The following is a 21761-nucleotide window of genomic DNA, read 5'->3' on the forward strand; positions in this document are numbered from 1 at the left end:
TAATTGTTCCTGAACGCCTCATGTATTGTTTACGTGTGCCTCCTTAAACGTGAACAGAACTCAGTTCCGCAGTGAGGGCACAGAGCTGATGTGAGGGACTCTAACAAATGTTGGCTTGAAAATAAAAACTTTTGCTGCAGACCTACTCTAGTCCTCTTCTGTGCCTAAACCAGCTGCAACACAAGGACAAACGATGAGACGGACAAACACAATGGAAAAGGGACATTTTTCTCCTAATGGGATGGAGAGATCACCAGCGGAAATTGATAGCTAACCAAAAATGTACATTGATGGATTATTTGGCCAAACTGGATGGGATTCATAGGACCAGACGATTTTGTTTGGAATAAAGTTGTATGGGTGACCACAGCAGGGGGCAGACAACCATCCAGAGTAAGTGAAAACACTTCAGTAGGCTTAGCTTTTGGCTTTTCATGACTAAATACCTTTAATGCTGCCGTACTTCAGTCCTCCACAACCAAATTATTTAGCTCCAAAGAAGTTTTGGAACGCTGTACAACAGTAGAAAAGGGCGATCGAGAAGTTGTGCTTATTTTATACTTAAATTCTTCAAACAGAACACAGTTGTGTTGTGTGTATATGATTAGTTCTTGAACTGAATCCTCCCCCTTTCATGCTAACATCTATCTGTGTGTTTGGTCACTGATGTGAGGGCTTTTGTTTGCACACTTTCAACCATATCCCACAGTTGTAGCCTATTTGGAGAAAACAGTGGTTTACTTAATACTTACTGCTGTGTCGTTGGTGTTTTTCCTCTTCTTCTTTCTTTTTTTTTGTCTTTTTGCAAACCCTGAAGGGTAGGAGCGCTTCATCATTGCTGTTATTTTTAAATGCTCGCGCCGCCATGCTCAGTGTGGACAGACCATTCATTTCTCCACTGACAGCAAGTGGGGGGTGTGATGGGGGATGCGCGAGGGCTGATGTCACTTCTACACGACCCTCATAGTGTTTGTCATTGCATTGGGGGAATCCCTCTAGTTTAGGGGGGGGCCCCAGTCACAAAACAGTACAGGAGAGGGTTAGCGCTGCCTCACTGTGGTGGTTTGTTTACAATGGATGGTTTTTAATAAGTTGTACAGATAAATGACCATGCAGCCATTGGGGGCCCTTTTCAGCGAGGGGGCCCTAGGCAGCTGCCTGCCTTGCCTACGTCATCCCGACGGCTCTGCTTGCATAGATATGCATCAAGGGTTAACATGCTGAGTACAATCAACATCAACACATTACTGTGACCCTATTAACATGACAACATATAGGGATTTTGGTTATTCAGTCTCTTTGTTCTGGGTTTCCCTCAACTTCTTCCTCCACTAGAGGTGAAACAGAAAGTAAGGCACAGATGTTGAAGATAAGGAATTGGGATATGTAAACACCCAGTTCCTGTGTTCCTTAACTCATCACGGCAGGGGAGACGGCTCTGATGAAAAACAGATAACAATGGGCTTAGGTCCTGCTGTCTTAGGTCCATTCCTTGGGCCCATTTGTCACCATAAATGTTGTTTGCAGATGGTGTCCTCACTTTGACCTGATGCCAGCCAATCAACACGGCTTTCCTGGAATTTGGTTTATGACAAGGAGAGGAGGATGGGGTTAATTATAGTTCTGTTCTGCTCTGTTCACTAACTCCCATTGTCATGACGCTACACGTATGATGTGGCATTTTTACACTTTTCTTTTGTCATCTTAAAATGCTCCTAATAAGCGTGTGTCAAACTAAAATGTAAAAGAAATCCACCAGGTATTGAAACTCAAAAATGTTTAATTCTCATATATTTCTGATAAAAGTCTGACCAATCATTTTATTTGGTCCGAATGAAATAATTGGCCGAACCTGGCTGAGCCCCCTGTCAATCATCCATTACGGCCGTCCAGTGTCCGATCCATTATCGCCGTCCCCGCATCTGATATGTGTCCCTCTGAATCTGACGCTTCACTCGCACTGCTTCTCCTGTCACTGACCACAGTCTACTGACTAAGAAGTGTATGGATAAAACTCAAATGCACATGTGGAAGGAAAAAAATGGATTTATTAACAGAAACAACAACCAAGGGGAACAAACAGGAGTCCGATGAATGAAGGATGGAGATAAAAGTCCGGAAGTCAGCTGTACTGGACTAAACAGGTCTGCACAAAGCTCAGCTTTTATGACTGTGGGACTCAAACAGGTTCATATACATGGTGTCACACAATGTAGGATTATGTAAAATGATAAATGTATGGACTATGAAACCTCAAATGTCCACGGAAAAATTCACAGAGGCCACGCGTTCACAGTGCACGCACCCATCACCTGGGCACCTCATCTCCGTGGTGCAGTGAAGACACTGACCCAGCGCTGCACAGACCAGACCCTTAAATACAGGGTCTACTGATGGAACAGGGGCCGCGGGCCCGCGGTAGGTGGATGATGTATCTGATTACTGAGGGAGGGGTCCATGGACGCACCGAAGTGGACCGGACCTCCACCTCTGCTTCCTCCACGCGCATCAGGTGAGAGGAGGAGAGAGGAGGAGCCTCAGAGCTCAGGCAGAGGGGAAGTGGGCGGGGCTTTGGAGGGAGGTGGGTTGTTCATGTTCAAACTTTTATTAAGTGCTGTGAGAAATGCCACATCGGTAGGTATAGCTTTAAGGGGTACATTTATTTTTCAGATACTTCCTTTTAAATAAATCACAATCTCCTTTTTTTTCATATAGCGGATAATTTTTTGGGCTATTGCCCCTCTGGGCCACCGTAGTTTCCTTCCATAATTGCATAAATGTTTTAATTATTATATTATTTTTGTGTATTTGCCTTCTGGTGATGGTTTCCTGCACCTGCCTGACTTACCTCACTCAAATCTTCTCTGCACTTGCTTGTCTAAACTCCCTGTAGTTGGCACATTGCTGCTACTATCTGCGCCCTTATATGATCCCCTTTATTAGTTTCTGTTTTCCTCTTACCTGCATGTAACCACCAAATGGATATCACCTTTATTCTTTATGAAATGTTACATGTGCCAACTATAGCTGGGTCCCAAGGCCTTAGTATGTCTGTGTCACTGTCATAGTGGTGAGGGGACAAGCTTGAATGTATTTAAAATAAAAATTCCATGTTTATACACAAACAATATTCTAACGGCTTAGAACATTTACAATTATTCAAAGGATCAGTAATAATATTAACACCTTAATATTACAAGGCAGTTAGCTATAGATTCAGATTTTGTACTGGATAAGTCTGAATGATCTAGAAAAACACAACCACTGAACACAACTTACCTTCATATGACAAAACATTATTAATACATTTAAGATATAATATTATCATATTTCACACTTTTCAGTGACTAGAATTACAAATTAAGTCAAAATTGATATAAGATGGAGATGGCTAGGTATAAAAGTTACATTAGTTAGAAAATCAAATATGAGATTGGTGGGACTAGAGTCTGTTGTTCTGCTTGTTTAATACCATATGTGTGGCTGCTGCATGAATAGTTCCATTGCATCATCAAAAGGAAATTTCTGCACTGGGATACAGCCATACACCAACCTGATGAGCTGATACAGTCTGTCGATGCCCAAATGGTTCACGTGGTATCGATTGACTAACGGCGTCGCGTGTAAGTGGACTTTCTATGGAACCGGATTTGAATTGCCACTTGTTACTCAATTGATAATTAGCTTAATTTTTGTGAAAAATAGATGGATTTAGCCGAAATTATGCCATGACAAGGAAAGAGAGCAATATGTTAATAATTAGCACGGCTTTGAGCAAGCCATGTACCATTTTTTTTTGGCCATGGTTTTCAAAAATTAACCATGACTGTGATAGCTCGAGCGGTCAAGGCACATTTAAAAAGGAGCACAAACCCAGGATTTTAGCAAAAAATACAAATTTCTTTTATTTTCCTCAGAGCGTCAAACCAACACAACCTTCACCAACCCGCATCCAACACTAAATGACCTGTTTATACAAAAATGCACTGTGCATATGACCGGACTATTCCATTTTTCCACAGGGGAAACACAATTTACACCTACTAACTAAACAGTTCTTTCTAATTTTAAAAACACCCCAACTCATAAAATACACTATTTACAAATATTAAGACAAAACTAACTACACCAACACCACTATACAAACACATATATACATATTTACATTTATCCCGACACCAAAACACCCCCCATTCAACCACCCCGGAACCTTTAAGTAGTGTCCAAGACCCCCGGGGATTCTTTTAGCCGGACACACCGGAAACGGAAGCCGACATAAGGTAAGTTGGCGTCTACACCTGCCCCACAATATTCTAAAAAATAATGCTAATACATTAACTTTATACAATTTTACTACCACTATACACCTTTAAGACGAACTATGCACCGATTTTGTGATATTCGCAGGCACATTACGCACGCCCAGCGGAAAAGGACCGCCGCACACACGGCTCACCATCCCCTCGCTGGACCCGCTCCACCACAGAATTACACTCTAAACAATATTCAATAAAGATATGTTTAAACAGATTGTGTGTCTATTTCTTTGTGCTATGATTTAACGCTTACATACAGTTATTCAATATACTAATTAGAGATCGACCGATTATCAGTGCCGATATTCGGAAATTTGACGTATATCGGTGTTGGCCTTTTTTTAATCCGACGGGGCGATATTAAGAAATCAATTTAAAACTGGGTTATTTCGGCTCAGATGCAGCCGCGCCTCTCTCTCCTCTATCTCTCCTGCACTATCCACTCTGCGCCCTCTGATTGGTTGACGCGGAAGCTGTCCTCACACACACAGAATGGGACTGATTTGGGATGAGACTGTGTTCTACATACATTTTCTCCATTACTAATCCATAGTCTGCAGAGAGTTTAGAGCCAGACTGACGAACTAATGTACTGGTAAAAGCTCATCAGCCTCCACCTTAGCATGCTTCCCTAAAACAAGTGAACTGAGTTTTTTACGCGCTCTCTCTTAATCCCACACATGCTTTTCTATCACAGACTGTTTCCATCGCCATATTATCAGCAGTCTTCTTTTATCTAATTCTCAGACATGTCGGGAGGTAATATGAGTTAGCAGAGCTGCCGCTAATGTTTACTCTGCTCTGACGTTCTTCTGCTGCTCACTGAAACATTAGTAGTAGTTGTGAGATGTAGAGCACAGGGATGTTTAGTACAGTTTCAGAAGAGTTTTCTGCGTTTACCTTTGACACGTGTTTTCTCTCCGGAGCTTCTCACACGAGAAAACTTCGCCTCTCCGCCGTGGGTACCCCTTCCGCATCGAAATCTGACGCGGAAGGGATACCCCTCCACACGTCAAATAGTGCCGCTGTGAGGCTCTGACCATACGCGTCAATTTCTGACTATTTGGGATGAGACTGTGTTGGTATGTAATGTAATAGTGTGTGTTTGCGTTAAAGTCACATGAAGAACTCTACAACTCACAACTACTAGTGTTGCTGTGAGCTTTCTAGTCCTGTGATCTGAAAATTAAAGTGAAGATGACAGAGAGTAAAATTCAGAAGTGATTTATCTGAACATGGTGGAACATTTTAAATAATGTGTGTGCTCATTAAAGCCCTAAAGGCTTTTTGTGTTCTGTCTGGAGTTTAATTGCACTCATAGCAACTATTACACTTTTTTATGTAGTTTTTGTCATATTAGTCATTAATAATGCAGCAACATAGTTTTGAATGACAGGGTCCCGGCTATTGCATGGTAAAATATAAAATTTAATAATGAAATCAACTTAAGGCGTCCCAAATGCTGTAATAAATTAAGCATGATGAGTTGAGCATATGTCAGCACATGGCCCAAGAGTTTACAAGAGTCTCCCTGTATTTTTGTTGTGTTTGAACTTAAAACAAAGATAAGTCATTATAGTTATATTTAAATTGTACTTTATTTACTGTGGAAAAATTTCAGGGAGCTATTTATTTAAGTTTTTATTGAACTTTATAAGAGATGCTTCTGAGTCTAGGAAATCCATGCACTTCTGGAGCTATTATTTTCTATTTGTTTGATTAAATAAATATGCTTTAGGCATTTAAACGAAGTTCAGTGTTTGCATTATTCAAAATTTTTCACGCCAGTTTTTACACTTTCACTGCAAATGAATATCGGTTCCAAATATCAGTTATCGGCCTCCTCTAACTACTAATAATCGGTATCGTATCGGCCCTGAAAAACCCATATTGGTCGATCTCTAATACTAATATAATTAATACCAGACGTAACGGTGACCCGCTGTTACAGTGACCATAACCAAATCATGGGTGCACAGTTCGCTGCCTAATTCACTGCTATGTCATCAGGGAAGAAAAAAATCCACTGATGTTCAGATGCAGTCATTCAGTTTATTCAGGTTCAACTGACCTGATTTTATGGACACCATTTTATGGACACCAAACTTTACTGAACCCAGACCTGAACCAACTGAACCAGTCCCAGATCATAACACTGCCCCCACAGGCTTGTACTGAAGGCACTAGGTATGATGAGTAATCACTTCCTCGATCATCATTCTGGAACAGGGTCAATTTGGACTTTTCAGACCATATGACCTTTGTCCATTGAAACATAGTCTAATGTTTATGCTCTTGATCAAACTAATGGATTTCAGAAATGAGAAGCTACTGCATCACTTAGAGTTAAAGAAATATATTAATCACTGCAATAACTGTCACATGGAAGGATCTGAAGTATCTGCTGAGGTGGATCCATGAGGGAACTTTTTCTTGGCCAGGTAATGTATATGTAAATTAGCTGGGAACATAATCAAAATTAACCCTATAGGCAAAAGCTATATTGATGAGTTGATCTTCCTCTTCATTTTGCAGCTGTCGCAGAGAGTAAATAACTGAAAACCCTTTTACTTACAATGTACTGATCCAGACCTCTTCTTCTTCTTGGTTTTTATGGCAGTTGGCAAGGCAACAACATGTATTGTGTACTAGTGAAATGCGCAAAATCTAAGCAATTTACATTTATTATTACAGGCTCTATTTATCGGTAAAAACTTTAATTATCAGAACTATCTGAATGATTTCATTTTTTTCAATATCGGACTGATAATTATTAGTGCCAATAGTTATTGCGTATCCCTAATAAGTATTACACTAAACTCCAAAAACAACAATATTCTATATTTGGTACATGTGTAACAGGGTCAATTATTTAGCAGCAATGTGGGTGTGTGTATTGTATTGTGTATTGTTATAATTACACAAAATCTGTTCATTTTATTTTCATTTCTTTTGGTTGGTACCATTGTGGGCCTCCAGGTCAGTGTGTGAAACTGTTGGTTTTGGTCTGTTCCCCAGTGAACAATTTACAGTGTGACACTGCATGTATAACCTGAGTTTTCGTGCCTTGCCTCCTCCCTTTTGTTCCGGATTTCTGTGGGAGAGGTAAGCAGCCATACAGTTCATGAAAATTTTTGGTTTAGTCTCTGTTGATTTTTTTTTTTTTTACATGAACCGGCTAGTTCAGGCTGTATCAGGCGCTTATAATGTAATTAAACACATTTCTTTATCATTTGGTTTGTGCAGGACTGTGTTTCACGGGGGTCGCTGACCGGAGGTCTTTATGTTTTATCATTTTTGTCAGAACAATAAACGGAGACTGCCTCCAAGGACACACGTGCAGGTCTCGTCATTTAAAAAAAAGAACACAACGCAGAGTCCGACACCACCGGTTACACGTCACATCAACAGCATAGTCTATTTGGATATTCTGAATTAAGCCTTTGTCTGAATGGAGAGGTTGTTCAGCTAAAACATGTGGAATATTGTTTTATGAGGATTCTTTGGACATGTTACCAGTGAATGTTCATCCACTACCAACATACAATCTGTGGGGTAAAGACAAAAATCCTTAATCACTGAGGATGCCTAAAAGAAGAGATGAGTGACCTGATGAAAAGACAACAGCTGCATGGTGAGAAAACAAAAAGGAGATGATTTTTCACATACTAGTTGATTCAACAATGCCCATGCCCATGTTGAAAATGGGAAACATTTTTGATGTTTGGCTAAAGATAGACTTGATCAGCTTTTAATCAGCACATGAAGGACATTTTTCAAATTGGAAGATCATGACTCTGACCAGGGCTAATGAGTAACGTTTGCCTTTTTATCACACACTACTGTCTTTGAGGGAAAACAGTATTTCAAAAAAATAATACTCATATCAAGAGTCACCTAGGGTTTTACACTTACATGCAGTTTGACAGTCAGTCAGTCAGACAGACAGACAGACATATAGCTAGATAGCAAGATTGATAGATAAATAGATAGATGTACTTTTTTGATCCCAAACTGAGAAATTACAGTGCAGTAGCAGCATGCCATGCAGTAAAAAAAATAGAACACAAGAGTAAACATACTATACATGATAGATTAGAGGTATAAAAACAGACCCAGATAAAAAAAAAATGGACAAGTAAACTGTAAGGTAGAAAAATAAACTGTAAAGTCTAAAATGTCATTGTAAAGTTAAATGACATATGACTATGTCTCTTGGCTGGCCTGGGAATGCCTCGGGGTCCCCCCAGAAGAGCTGGAGGGGGTGTCTGGGAAGAGGGAAGTCTGGGCATCCCTGCTTAGACTGTTGCCCCTGCGACCCAGCCCCAGATAAGCGGCAGATAATGGATGGATGACATATGGCAGGAAAGATTTCCTGTATCTGTTCAGCTGGGTTTTTTTTTTTTTAGTTGACATCAATGTTCGACAGTTATCTGACTTTTTCCAGGGATAAATATTGGCCAATTAATCAGCTATAGGCTTTTTCTTGCTTTAAACTATGATTGTTGTCTTAGCCATACACACACACCCACAATGGGTCAACCTCTATTTTTAACAGAATTCAGATGTCACACATCCTTCCCTGGTCATGTTGTTAAGCAAGCACAGCAGAGGCTCTGTGATGCCTTAAAAATCTGTAATGTCCACAGGAATCATGGGTAATTTCTACCATAGAGAGCATTGTTACTGGAGGAATCCTGCTGTTTGGCAACCTGACCTGAAGAGAATACAAACAACTGAGGATTACAGCAAACTCTGCTTTGAAAATCAGAGGAACACCACTGCTAGACTGAGGATTTACACCTCCCACTGCAAAATCAACACCTTATGGATTATGAATTCCTGTCACATGGTCCTTTCTTGGTCCTTCCCTCAGGGTAAACACCTAAAGAGTATAAGAACTTGGACCAGCCAATCAAAACAACTGTTATTATCCCCTGGTGGTTAGATTACTGAACAGTGTGCACTTGACACAACATAATGTGATTTATTTATTTCTCAGAGATCCTACCGCTGTGATGACCTTCCAGGGAAGACCATGACATCAGCACACATACAGGGGATCAGTAATGATTAACTCTGTTAATAGTACCACCACACTTTCACTGCCCAGTCAAGTTAACCAGTGGGAGAAAGAGCCAAGGATAGATGAAAAATAATAAGTAGTACCAAGTGTGATGAAAAAACACTTCCAGGAATGCTCCAGAAACACAATGATGATGGACAACCTTTATGATCGCAACATCCTCTTGCATTATATGCCAGGAGGATAATAAAGAAGACAAACTGCTAAAAAAAGCAAAACAAAAACAACACAGCAGACTAAACGCAGCTACCAATTTTATTAAAGAACTATATGACAGGATTGAATACACTCCTTTTTTTTCTACTCCTTCTAAAAGTATCATTAGAGTATTTAGAATCAAGAGTTTGGAAGATCTGTCAAAGATGCCAATCTATTGGATTGTAGAGTTATGAAATAAATTTATCTACACTGACGGACCAGAGGATTTATGTGACCACTAGAGGGTGTAGTGAATCACTCTGTCAGTCTCATGGCAGGGCAGGTTTTTTATTTCTATAACACATTTACAATAACACAAAGTGTCTAAAGTGCTGTACAAGGATATATGTAAAAATACAAAATATAATAAAACTAATAAAAATATATGGATATAAAAGATAAGATATACTAAAACTGATAAAACAGGTACACAGTAATAAAATAGTCTCTAAAAATACAACCAGAAGATAAAACAAATTAAAAGTCACACACTTGTATTAAAAGCCAGAGCAAATAGGTGCATCTTTAAAAGAGATTTAACATGTTCAATGGACTGAGCACAAGTGACATGTTGGGGCAGAGAGTTCCAGAGCCTTGGACCTGCTACAGAAAAGGCTCTGTCGCCTTTTGGCTTCAGGCAGGTTCTTTGTATGTCTAAAAACAGTCTCCCATGGTGAAGAAAACTAACACTACGGGGCTTTTGACCTTAGCATCAGAAAGTGATGAGATGGGATGAGAATTGTTAAGAAAGTGGCAAAGTGATGAAACATGAATCACTGTTCTTTTCTCCACTGAACACAGCTCTAAATGTAAAGAATGATGTTTGATGGAGAAATGGCACTGTGTCTTCTACATGGGTGATTTTCATTCTGAGGCTTATGAAGGTATAAAGTTATTTATGTGACGTTATAATCTTTGCTAAATTGCTGTTTGTTAATCCATGGTTCAGACTAAACTGTCACAGTTCTCACCTTCTTTGTTCAATTCCAAACAGATCTTTAATGCATCTATTGACAACACAAATCATACAGAAAATAGAGGTGATTTATGGTTTTACTGAGGTTATTTTCTGTCTAAAAAAGCAGAGCTAAGCTAACAGAGCTATAATGTAAACTATCAGCAAATGCAGCATGTGAAGATTAAAGACAGTGTTGTTTTTTACCAAATGTAAAAATAGGATCAAAGCTTTAATTTGGAGAAGAAAAGTTGATGATACCATAACGCAGATGTGTGTAAACAACAAAATTTACAGTCTGTGGATATATAAGGTAGATTAATTGGTGGTATTGGTGGTCATAGGTGTACTATGGTGCACAATTTTCCCCTACCATTGAGAGGTTGGAATATCAATATTACATAGAATCCCTTGAAGATACAAATCACCCCTAAAGATGTACAAGTAAACAGCTGTGAACATCTGAGTATATATGCTATAGTAGGAAACTGGAGAAGTTAATAACTCAGTTTCCATATCAATATGTATGTTTCTAGTAGATAAGAGATGTCCTTTGCCCTTGATAAACTGCTTTTTGATTATCAAATATCTAAGGCTACACTTCAATCATTGATTGCACACCGTAGGCTCTGTGTTAGAACTAAACCTATTTCTACCAAGTGAAAATAGGAAAATAGGCAATAGGCAGTATTAACAATAGGCTGGGACAGGAAGAAAGATGATGACTGATGAATTGGCTGATATCAGCCCTAAAACAATGCCACACTGTCCAAAATGAAGCCTTTGACTTAAGTAATTAACACCAGGTCTTGTCCAGCATAGAGAATTATTATGCATCCACTACTAAACTTTGTGGCAACTCCAGCACTTAACAAAATTCTGACATATTTCTTCACAGAAAACAAGAATCAAGCAAAACAAGAATCAGTGAAATGATGCAGGCTGAATGAACTGATCCTGTAGTTTAGTCTTTTTGTTTGAATACGAGGTTAAGTTTATGATATGGTGAAGCAAAACAGAGACCAGTGATACGGATAGGCTCATATGATGCAAGATGTTTATGCAATGTGATAAAATTATGAAACATCTTCCTCACAGTTCATCTTCTAGTTTCGTCTTTTGTCCTAATTGATCAATTTAAGAATTAATTTCAACATTGATCATCTGACTTTTTTTTTTATTTAAAGGTGAGGCCAGAGCCAGAGCTTGGCTATATTAGTTATATTAGCATGGAAAGTTCACCGGCAAACTGTTTTGGCACTAACATAAATCAGTAGGAAATGTAACGTTAGTCAGATAGGTATGAACTGGGGCTGTTCTGTAAGAGCGGGGGTGCTGGGGGAGACTGAATGAGGTATGCATGGATCCGCGAGCCGGAGCCTCGGCCGGGGTAGGAGCTTGAGCCGGGGCCGTACAGGGTGGGACAGCCTCAGGTGGGATCAGAGCTGGGGCCGGGGCCATAGCCGGCGTCGGAGCCTGAGCCGGGGACGAGCCGGAGCCTCAGCCTGGGTCAGGGCCGTGGCCGGCGTCGGAGCCCAAGATAGGGCTGTACGAGGCTAGAGCCGGGGACGGAGCCGTATGGAGCCAATTTAGGGCCATAAGTTTTATATATGAAAAAATAAAATTTGAAACTGAAAATTTAAATTTTGATCTTGAATTTTGAAAAATACAACAATGTATTCAAACTAAAATTAAGTGCATGAAAAGTTTTTTCAGGTTAAATATAATTTTGATTCACTTTTGAATAAATTACTTACTTTCATTTTTCACTTTCATATATATTTTAGTATTTGAGGTTTGATTGTTTTTCAGTAGCATGTTTTATCGTTTCAGATTCAGATCTTATTTTTTACAGTTTCAAATCTTATTTTTCAACTTCACTCTTTTTTTCGCTTTCAAATCTTTTTTTCCTCCACACCACATCAGGGCCAAAAGTTGAACAAGCAAAAAAAAGAGATCTGAAAACGAAAAAAAGAAATCTGAAACTGAAAGAAAGATTTGAAAGCGAAAAAAAGATATGAAAGTGAACAAATAAGATTTGAAACTGTAAAAAATAAGATCTGAATCTGAAAAGATAAAACATGCAACAACAAAAAAAAAAAAAAATCAAACCTCAAATATTAAAATATACTGTATATGAAAGTGAAAAATGAAAATAAATAATTTATTCAAAAGAATTACCAAAGTGAATCAAAATTATATTTAACCTGAAAAAACATTCCATACACTTATTTTTAATTTGAATACATTGCTGTATTTTTCAAAATTCAAGATCAAAACTTAAATTTCCAGTTTCAAATTTTATTTTTTCATATACACAACTTATGGCTCTAAGTTGGCTCCACAGGGCTGGAGCCTCAGCCGGGGTTGGGGCCAGAGCCGGAGCCGGAGCCGGCGTCGGCGTCAGAGCCTGAGGCAGGGCCATATGGGGCCAGAGCCGGAGACAGAGCCAGAGCCTCATCTGGTGTCGGAGCCGGAGCTGGGGCCGGGGCCAGAGCTGGGGATGGAGCCGGAGCCTCAGCCGGTGAATTGTTGCTGTGCAGTGCTCATGAACCCTCAGGAACAAGCCTTGTGTGTGCCAGTACTCTGGAGGCGTGGCTTCAGAGGGATGTCTGAAGAAAGGGGTTTGGACTTTTGAATTGAGTATTTTCAAAATGTAGCTTGCTCGAACCGTTTTTCTAAGATCTCGCACCCCACCTTTAATGAGATGCTCATTCTCATTATAGATTTACCTAACAGAAATATTAATTTACTGGTGCTTAACCTTATTGGAGATTGTCAAATACATAGTTTACTGCACTCTCCCACAAGACATTCACGGCAATTCTAATCCTGCCTTCAAATCCTGTCTTAAAACCCAGCTTTTCAAACTGGTCAGGTCTAATTTTATGCTTTTTTCAATTTCACATTAGTATATTTACTGTCTTAACTTATTCTTGTACATAACTGCTTCATCCTGTTAGGGCTGCACGATTAATCAATTTTAAATTGAAATTGAATTTTTTAGTTTGGACAATTTTTAAATGTAACGTGCTGCACACTTTTAATACCCCTCGGCCAAATATAGCTAGTGTGAGATTCTGTTGAAAGTTACAGCCCTATAATTTAGATTAGATTGTCTGTCTGTAAAACTTATTAAATACATATTTATATGTGAAAGTACTCAGATATTGTAACTGCATTATATAAAGGCCATTTGACCTTGAAAAAGTAGGTCAAGGCCACCTGTTTTCAGTAGGCTTCTGCTCCATGCCAACATGCATGCAGAGTATAAATTTGGTAAATTTGGTGCAGATATCTCAATGCATTCTTCAGATAATATGATTATGTTGTTGAAAAGACATGTCGCCATTTGACCTTGAAAAAGTAGGTCAAGGTCACTGATTTTCAATAGGCTTCTGCTCCATGCCAAGATGTACCCACAGTATAAATTTGGTGCAGATATCTCAATGCATTCTTCAGATAATAAAACTATGTTGTTGAATGGACAGACGGACGGACAGACAGACAACAAAATGATTACAATACCCCTCGGCTAAAGGGTAATATAAAAGGTTAATCATCAAATCGATTTCATCTGGCTGGTGTTGGGGCTCTGTGTCCGGTGCACAGCCAGGGCTCTGAGCTGGACGCGGAGCCTGGCTATGAGGCTCCCTCCGTGTTCCCACAGCGGTTCCCACCAAGTTCAAGTGGGCAGGAGGACCAGACACCAGCCACACTATTAATCCGGAGCAAGCTTCCAATAGAAATCCACCCTTTCTGCTCGTGCATATCACATCATGTTCAGTTGAATTTGCAAGCAAAACTTTTTGCTCCACAAAAGATTTTGATGTGCAAAACTTTTCAACTCGGAAATGACTTTGACCTGGAAGAAAGTACCACTTGAACTTGCTAGCAAAATTTTTTGATTCGCATAACATTTAGAGGTGCGAAACCTTTGGACTTGCAAACAAAACTTTTAAAATGACAGAACATTTTGGCCTTCAAGCAGAAGTTTCAGATTTGAAATGAAAGAAAAAGAGAACACAATCAATTTTGTTAAGCTTAAAAACTTTGAAACCTACATTTTTGTGTTCAAATCTTGATTTTTTGTTTCAAAACTGTGTCTTTTGTTTGTGTTTTTTCCTTTGTTTGAATAATAAAGACACAAAATTATCTTCATATTGTCTTTTGTAGTTTTACCCGAAATTTGAAATGGAAAATCAAGTTTTTAGACGAAAAAATCTGGATTTTATTTTTGGCCAAAATCGTGCAGCCCTACATTGTGTTTAAAATATTTAATTATTGCTGTTTTTACTTGTGCCTTGTAAGGTGCAACCATATATAAAATATTTTATTAGTATTAATTTCTTCCATCATCATTATTGCTTTTTCACTTTCGTTCTCTTTTATACTATGTGTCCAAGACAGATAATCAGCAGATGTGTGGTCACAGTAACAGTGTCATATATTCCCTATTTTCTTACTTTATGTGTTGTAAAAGTAAAACTGATCACCAAATTGCTTTATTGCTATTTTCTATGCTCTTCTATTTGGTACAATTCCTAAAATACATTACTTGACAAAAGTATTTTTTGAGTTAGTTGAAGATACTACTAACACTGAGTCAAAGAAATTCATCAATAAATATGAAACTTAACATTAAACTAACCACAAAAAATAGGTCATCCTTGGTGTATTTTTTAAAGATCCATTTGTGAGGCTTTAACATAGTTTATCTTCATTGCACTGGATTGTAGATTTTGTTTCAAGTCAGAAGCATTTAATATGTTCACAAAAAAAGCACTAGATGTATATGACAACTTCTTTAGATATGATCATCTTTAATTAACCTGTACTTTAAAGCAAGTGGTTCTGAGAAACACAGCACTTATTTTTCCTAAGAATTAATTCAATAGGTACAGTACAGTCAGATCAGACCCAGAAAACCAATTTACACCCTTTTCAAACAGAAAGGTGCTACTCAATCAGAGCACTTGATGAGAAAAGATTAGCAAACAATAATGACAGGGAAATAGAACCAAACCACAGTGGGAGTAGTAGGAGACAAGTGTTAATGTGAGGAAATCAGCCCTAACAACAAAAAAATATCTGATCAAACACAAAGCTTATCATGCTCCCTATTGAAGCACTACACAGTAGCTGGTTAATATAGGACATTTGATTACTTTAATTTTAAGGTTTTACTTCAGGAAAAAGGGGAGTGGTGAAGTGATGGAACACAATGAGCACCACAGTGTTTGCCTCCAGCAGAATGTCACTGATACCGATAACACAAGGACTGATTATTCAAATTGCTTCTGCCTTTACTGGGAAACTCCCCAGGACTGGTGAAAAAAGACAGTGTCACTTGATATGACAGCTTAGGTTGTCAAATTATATCACTGCATATCAACGCCTTAACATCCGCTGAGTTATCTAGATGATAACTTAAAAAACAGATACAAAATTTGATAGATAACATTCCAGGCAATAGTGTGCAAACACAGGAGCAGGTATATACAGTCAAGTTGAAAGACAGACAGTTGAAAGAAAATCTTGATGTTTCAATCCAACCAGATCATTAGTCTTTTTCAGAGACATGCTTCCTTCCTATTTACTGCAGAAAATCTAGTCTTGATCCCCTTGTCTTTAATTAATTCTTACCTTCTTGCAATAATGATCACTGCTCTCTATCCAACCTCTGAAATCGAAGTGGGGAAATTTCTTCCTCTGCACTTGAATTTGCATCATTGTCTGGTCTGGGCCCACTTAGTAATTAGTAAAATCTAATTCATGTCTGCCTTATGTGTCAGTCCCCTTCCTGCACTGACACCTGCTGAACAACACTGAATATAAAAGATTTCTTGTATAAATATGAGCTTCAGTGACTCAGTCTCTTGTTTGTCATCCTTTTTGCACTGGTATAAGTCAAAGGGAAGACCACGGATGAATTAATATATCACTTTGGAAATTTAGGCATTTTGTATTGTGCAAAGAAACATAAAAAAGACAGACACACAGATGTCGGCCCTCTGCAGTGTTTTGACATGGAACAGACTTGAAACCAGAAAATACCAAACACACACACACACACACACACATTTATTTAACAAATGATCAGTGCTTGATTGCTGTTTTGGAGGGAAATCGACTCATATCAGCAAACCTGCACAGAAGCTTCTCAACACATCTATGTCACTGTTCAGCATTACAAATGTTGACTGAGACCAGCTCACATTTCTGCACCCTGCTTTACTCTAGACTGTACGCAAACATATGAACATCTGCCAAAATAAAAAGGTTGTCTCAACATGCGACAAAGTGACTGGAACCTGTAGCACCTGTTTGGAAACGCAAACGGAGCAGGACTTCTTACCTACAAAAGGACAACTCCTTTCCATGTCGTGCACCTTTCCAGGATGTGGAGAGCAGATACAACCGCGTCCGCCCGCTGTCCAGCCGGTACTAAGAACGGAAGGAAAGAGAGAGAGAGAGAGAGAGAGAGAGAGAGAGAGAGAGAGAGAGAGAGAGAGAGAGAGAGAGAGAGAGAGAGTCTGGCAAGTGTTTTCACTGAAAATTACACCAGGCTACAGCAAAAGCCATGACTGCATGATTTATTATAAATGTTCTGTGTTTGTATTAACACTTAACAGACCACTCCAGGTTATCAGCAGGTGGGAGGTGTGTGTGTGTGTGTGTGTGTGTGTGTGTGTGTGTGTGTGTGTGTCTGTGTGTTGGGGGGGGGGGGGGGGGGGGGGTCCGTAACCTACTTGTTGCCTGTCCTCTGCATTTGTCAAACCAGGATCACACAGCGGATGCAGTGCAGTTTTATGTATTTATGATTCACCTGGAAACATCCTCAAACTCTTTCTCTCTCTTTTACAATCCATTCGTTGCCATAGTCACGGATAAGATAAAAAGTCATTCTGACTCAAAATACAATAAAATCCGTCCGACGAAAAAAGAAGCAATATCCTATGATAAAAAACATGACTCAGATGACCTGGATTCGACTTACTGGGCGTTTTTTAATGAATGGTGCGTTCAAGGTAATGCAAGCAGCAGCCCAATGTTTGTTTGCATTTCCAGGACATTGTGTGTAATGTTCACGGCCCTGCCGCTAGGTGGCAGTAAAGGCACAGGAATGACTGTGCTTTACCATACACATCCCAACCATGAACTCCACTTTTTAAGCCACAAATGTATGAGATGTACTGCTGTATTGTTATGTAATGTACTATTTTCTGTCTTTATCTGGCCTTCATCTGGCCCTAACTATCAATTATATCACATAGTGTGTATTCAGTTATATAACAAAATATAAATTGTATTGTTTTTTTACTCAATTTTTTTGTACTCCAGTGTCATGTTTGCAATTTTACAGGCTTTTTTTGCCTCCTTGTAATCTTTATGTAATCATCACAGAAAGAGAGTACAAATAACAAAAAGAAAATTAAATAAATGGAAAAATAAATGGAAAAAAAAAAGGTTGGGTAGAAGAAAATGACAAGAAAGCAGGAAATGCAGGTGGAAAAAAGCAGGAAATCATGTCATGAAAGTGCACAATAACAAAATATGTAATTGGCACACAAATTACTTATACATACAAAATCAACACTTTTCATGATTGGAAAGGAGCAGTGTAAGTTACAGGGTTCACTCACAGGCACGTGAAAAGAGAAATGTTTATAACCTGGATTTAAAAATGTCCATATTTGTGGAAAACCTAAGCTCTGTGGGTAGTTTGTTCCAGTTGTTTACAGTACACATGCTGCTTGCTGACCTGGGTCCATAGATCTGAAAGTCCTACTATACTGTATTTCTTAAACATATCGCACTTCCTGAGCCTAAAACCTTCAGTTATTTGTAGATCAGCAGTGCCTTAAAATTATTTTAGAAGTGGTGTTGTGTGCTCTGTTCTCTTGGTCAAACTCTGGCACCAACTGTTTGATGCTCTTTTGGAGAAGTTGTGTCAGAAGACCATTGCAATAATGAACTCCACTGGAGATGAAGGTATGGATGAACCTCTTTTTTTGAAGTTAATAGAAAGCTGTTTTGGCAGTTACTTTGATAAGGCTGGTGAAGGTCAGGTCCGAGTTCAACATACCAGGACTAGAAACCAATCTATGGTTGTTTAGAATCCGAGATTTGAGGTGTGTGCAAATTCTAACCCTCCTGTCAACGCTGCCAAACAAAATAATCTCAGTTTTGTTTTTATACAATTGAAAAAAACTTTTGGCTCAGCCAGTAAGTTATTTGCTCTAGACACTGTTGTCTGGTTCATGTGAAATATCTGAGTATCATTTGCAGAACTGTAGTGAACAGTGAGTGTGTGTGTGTGTGTGTGTGTGTGTGTGTGTGTGTGTGTGTGTGTATGTGTGTTCTGTAGAATTTGATTTGAAGGAAGTATTTCCTATCCTGTTCCATATCCTATACTACCTGTATATATCCTTTATAATGTTGTTTATATTTCTTTTATCTGTAATATAGAGTTGTTGTTGTTGTTGTTGTTGTTGTTGTTGTTTTGTATATTTGAGTATTTCTTTGTAGTTTTTGTATGTTGTCAGTATTTTTCAGTATAATTTTGTGTGATATTTTCATACAGTCTTTTTGTATTTTACCTGTTTGCTTCAAAGATAAACAGAAACAGAGCTGCTAAACTGATTTTCATTGTTCCTGTAACTAATAAAGACCTATCCTATTCTGTTCTATTCTATTCTAGTCACAGCTTTGTGAAATGAAGGCACAGTTTCCCTCCTTGGTATCTTCCCCATAATATTTGAAATTTATGACAAATTTACTTTCATATGCTCCAAAGAAAAGGTCATCAATGTTACAAGACTAATACAAGTGCTGCAACATAAGCGAAGTATGTGAAAAGATAATCTTCGATAGTCTTTTTGTTTTAAGAATACATTTTCTTTACTTTCTTCATTTTTTAATGTAGTAAATGGGGGTTTAGAGTTACTGAATTTGAATGTGTGAATATGAAATGACAGTGTGTGTGTGTGTGCGTGTGTGTGTGTGTGCGTGCGTGCGTGCGTGCGTGCGTGTGTGTGTGTGTGTGTGTGTGTGTGTGTGTGTGCGTGCGTGTGTGTGTAGTGTGGTGTGCGGGGGTGGGGCTTTCCCAGAAAAAGTGCAGTGTGTTTTGTGCTACGTTGTCCAGTGTGCATCTCTCGCGATATCGCGGTCTGTCGGTTACCTCCTACCCCTACTTGGATACTAGTCCCACCGTTGAGAAACATCAACACAGTAACCCGGGAACAGCAATTTCACGGGCGGGTAGCGACATTTCTCTCTAGGAATCTTCCGGTGACCCCACATATTTGATCATCTGGACGTACGCAGAGACAACCACCATGGGTGCATGTCGCTAGAAAAAGTTGCTAGCTTAGTTGGCATAAGTGGTAGCTAACATTGGTTTGCTAACGTTAGCTGGCTAACGCTAACGTTAGCAAACAGACAGCTGAACCAAACTGAAGTCGGAAGAAGTTGGGATTTCCTTATCATGACGAAGTCATCATGAATGTGGATATATAGACGCGTCGGATAACTCACTAAAGGTATATTTTGTGTTATTTAGGGTGTTTAGCTAAGTTAATTCATGATTTTTCTTTTAGCTAGCATTAAAATTAACTCTCGAGTTGGCTCCGACTATTACCTGGGCCGAAGACGCTTCGAAATGAGTCCTCCCCAAGTCAGGGTAAGATAAGTATGGGGTATTCTCTGAATCTCATTAATGATGCTAGAAAACAGTGCACGATCGTTGAAGTAAAACGGCAACGTTACTTTCAGTAAGTGTTCATATTTAACACATCGGCAGTTCTGCGTTAGCTTAGTTCACGCCCGAAAGTAGATTACGGACAGACCCATGTCTCTTCCTATTGCACCGGGGAGTAATTCCTGGAACTTGCAACTCTTATGTCATTTGTGTATTGTATTGTACATACATAAGTGTATAGTACGTTTTTAATGATTAAGTATTGTTATATTTGGTGTAATAATCACATTTGTCACACGAACGGCAGGTACCCCCCGTAGAGCCCTTTTAAAGTCCTGTTGTAGTATGTAAAAACCCAGCCGTTAGGATCTCTGTGATTGTTAAATGTCTTTGAAATATATATAAAATTATTTGGGTGGCGCGGTAAAGTTTAACTTCTTTGACAGCTATCTGGTGACAAATTTAATGACAAATGGTTTGAAAGCTATTAAAACGGGACCCGTTGATGAGGTGACTGATTTACATTAAAGTCAGTCCAACTAGTACAACGTCAAAGATGGCCCTGAGTTTCTTCCTCAACCAAACGTCATAAGTGCTGCTAAGATACTTTTTGCTCAGGAGTGACGTTAGTGGCTGAAGGCTACATTACAACAGTCACTAGTGTTACATTCGTGTTTTTGTAATGTAGCACCAACCCAAAGGTGGCAGCACCGACGGCTTTACAGCTTAGCAGCAAAAAGAGAAACTATGCGCCATGATGGATTTTATTTAGAATCGCCCACTTGCATCAAGATAAACTGTGTTTTTTGGCATCTTCAGTGCACCTGAGACCATTATTTACCCCCGGGTAGGTCAAATATAAATCCCGAAATCTGTCCGGTAAAGCTGTACTCTAAATATGACTTGATTAACAAACTTTATTAGCAACAGATTACTATATTTTGAGTTTGCTGTATGATAGCTCTGCAGGATCAGTACACAGCCTGATATCTGTGGAGCCAGGCTGTCCTTGGATCTAGTTAATTCTGTTGGGTTAACTAAGCCAGAACTTTAAAATGGCTAACGTATATTTTGCAAGTTGTATTTCTATTAGTTCTAATGGGAAAAGTGTAGTAGTGTTATGTCCACAGTTGCATTTTCCTTTAATACCATAATTATATCATTATTTATTAAGAAAGATACAGACTACTGGACTTAATGTGCTTTTAACTCAGTTTAATTGTTAACACTATTTCTGTCGTTTCTCAATTATTTGACGTATGTGTACTTTAAACATGCCATTGATATAGAGGAAATGCCAGACTGGTATTGCTGAGAAATATTTTTTTACTCTAAAAGCAGGCTTTTCTTCCTGTTTGTTGTCTTAGCCTGACAATGACACCTCAGGGCTGGGTCACGTGTGAATGTGTGTGGAGAATGATTTCTGAAGAACCCTTTGGTATGAACAACCTTCATTACCAATCTAACTAGCCGATTTCACTGTTGTATACACAGAAATGCATT

The 21761-nt window shown here is 38.9% G+C and overlaps 2 protein-coding genes across 6 annotated transcripts in view; one reads left to right on the top strand and one right to left on the bottom strand.

Annotated features, from left to right (window-relative positions):
* cacna1ea (calcium channel, voltage-dependent, R type, alpha 1E subunit a) overlaps positions 1-17348 on the bottom strand; it is a 232909-nt gene extending 215561 nt beyond the window's left edge. The window contains 2 exon segments of the mRNA XM_030132402.1: positions 16914-17002; positions 17308-17348. The gene's annotated coding sequence lies outside the window, so the exon portion shown is untranslated.
* Positions 17349-19730: 2382 nt separating this feature from the next.
* Positions 19731-21761, top strand: part of cep350 (centrosomal protein 350) — a 40097-nt gene continuing 38066 nt past the window's right edge. For all 5 annotated transcript variants that reach the window (XM_030131332.1, XM_030131334.1, XM_030131335.1 and 2 more), the window contains exon 1: positions 19731-20100. The gene's annotated coding sequence lies outside the window, so the exon portion shown is untranslated. The remainder of the gene's footprint in view (positions 20101-21761) is intronic.

The sequence above is a fragment of the Sphaeramia orbicularis genome, chromosome 4, assembly GCF_902148855.1.
Source record: "Sphaeramia orbicularis chromosome 4, fSphaOr1.1, whole genome shotgun sequence".
Taxonomy (NCBI): Eukaryota; Metazoa; Chordata; class Actinopteri; order Kurtiformes; family Apogonidae; genus Sphaeramia; species Sphaeramia orbicularis.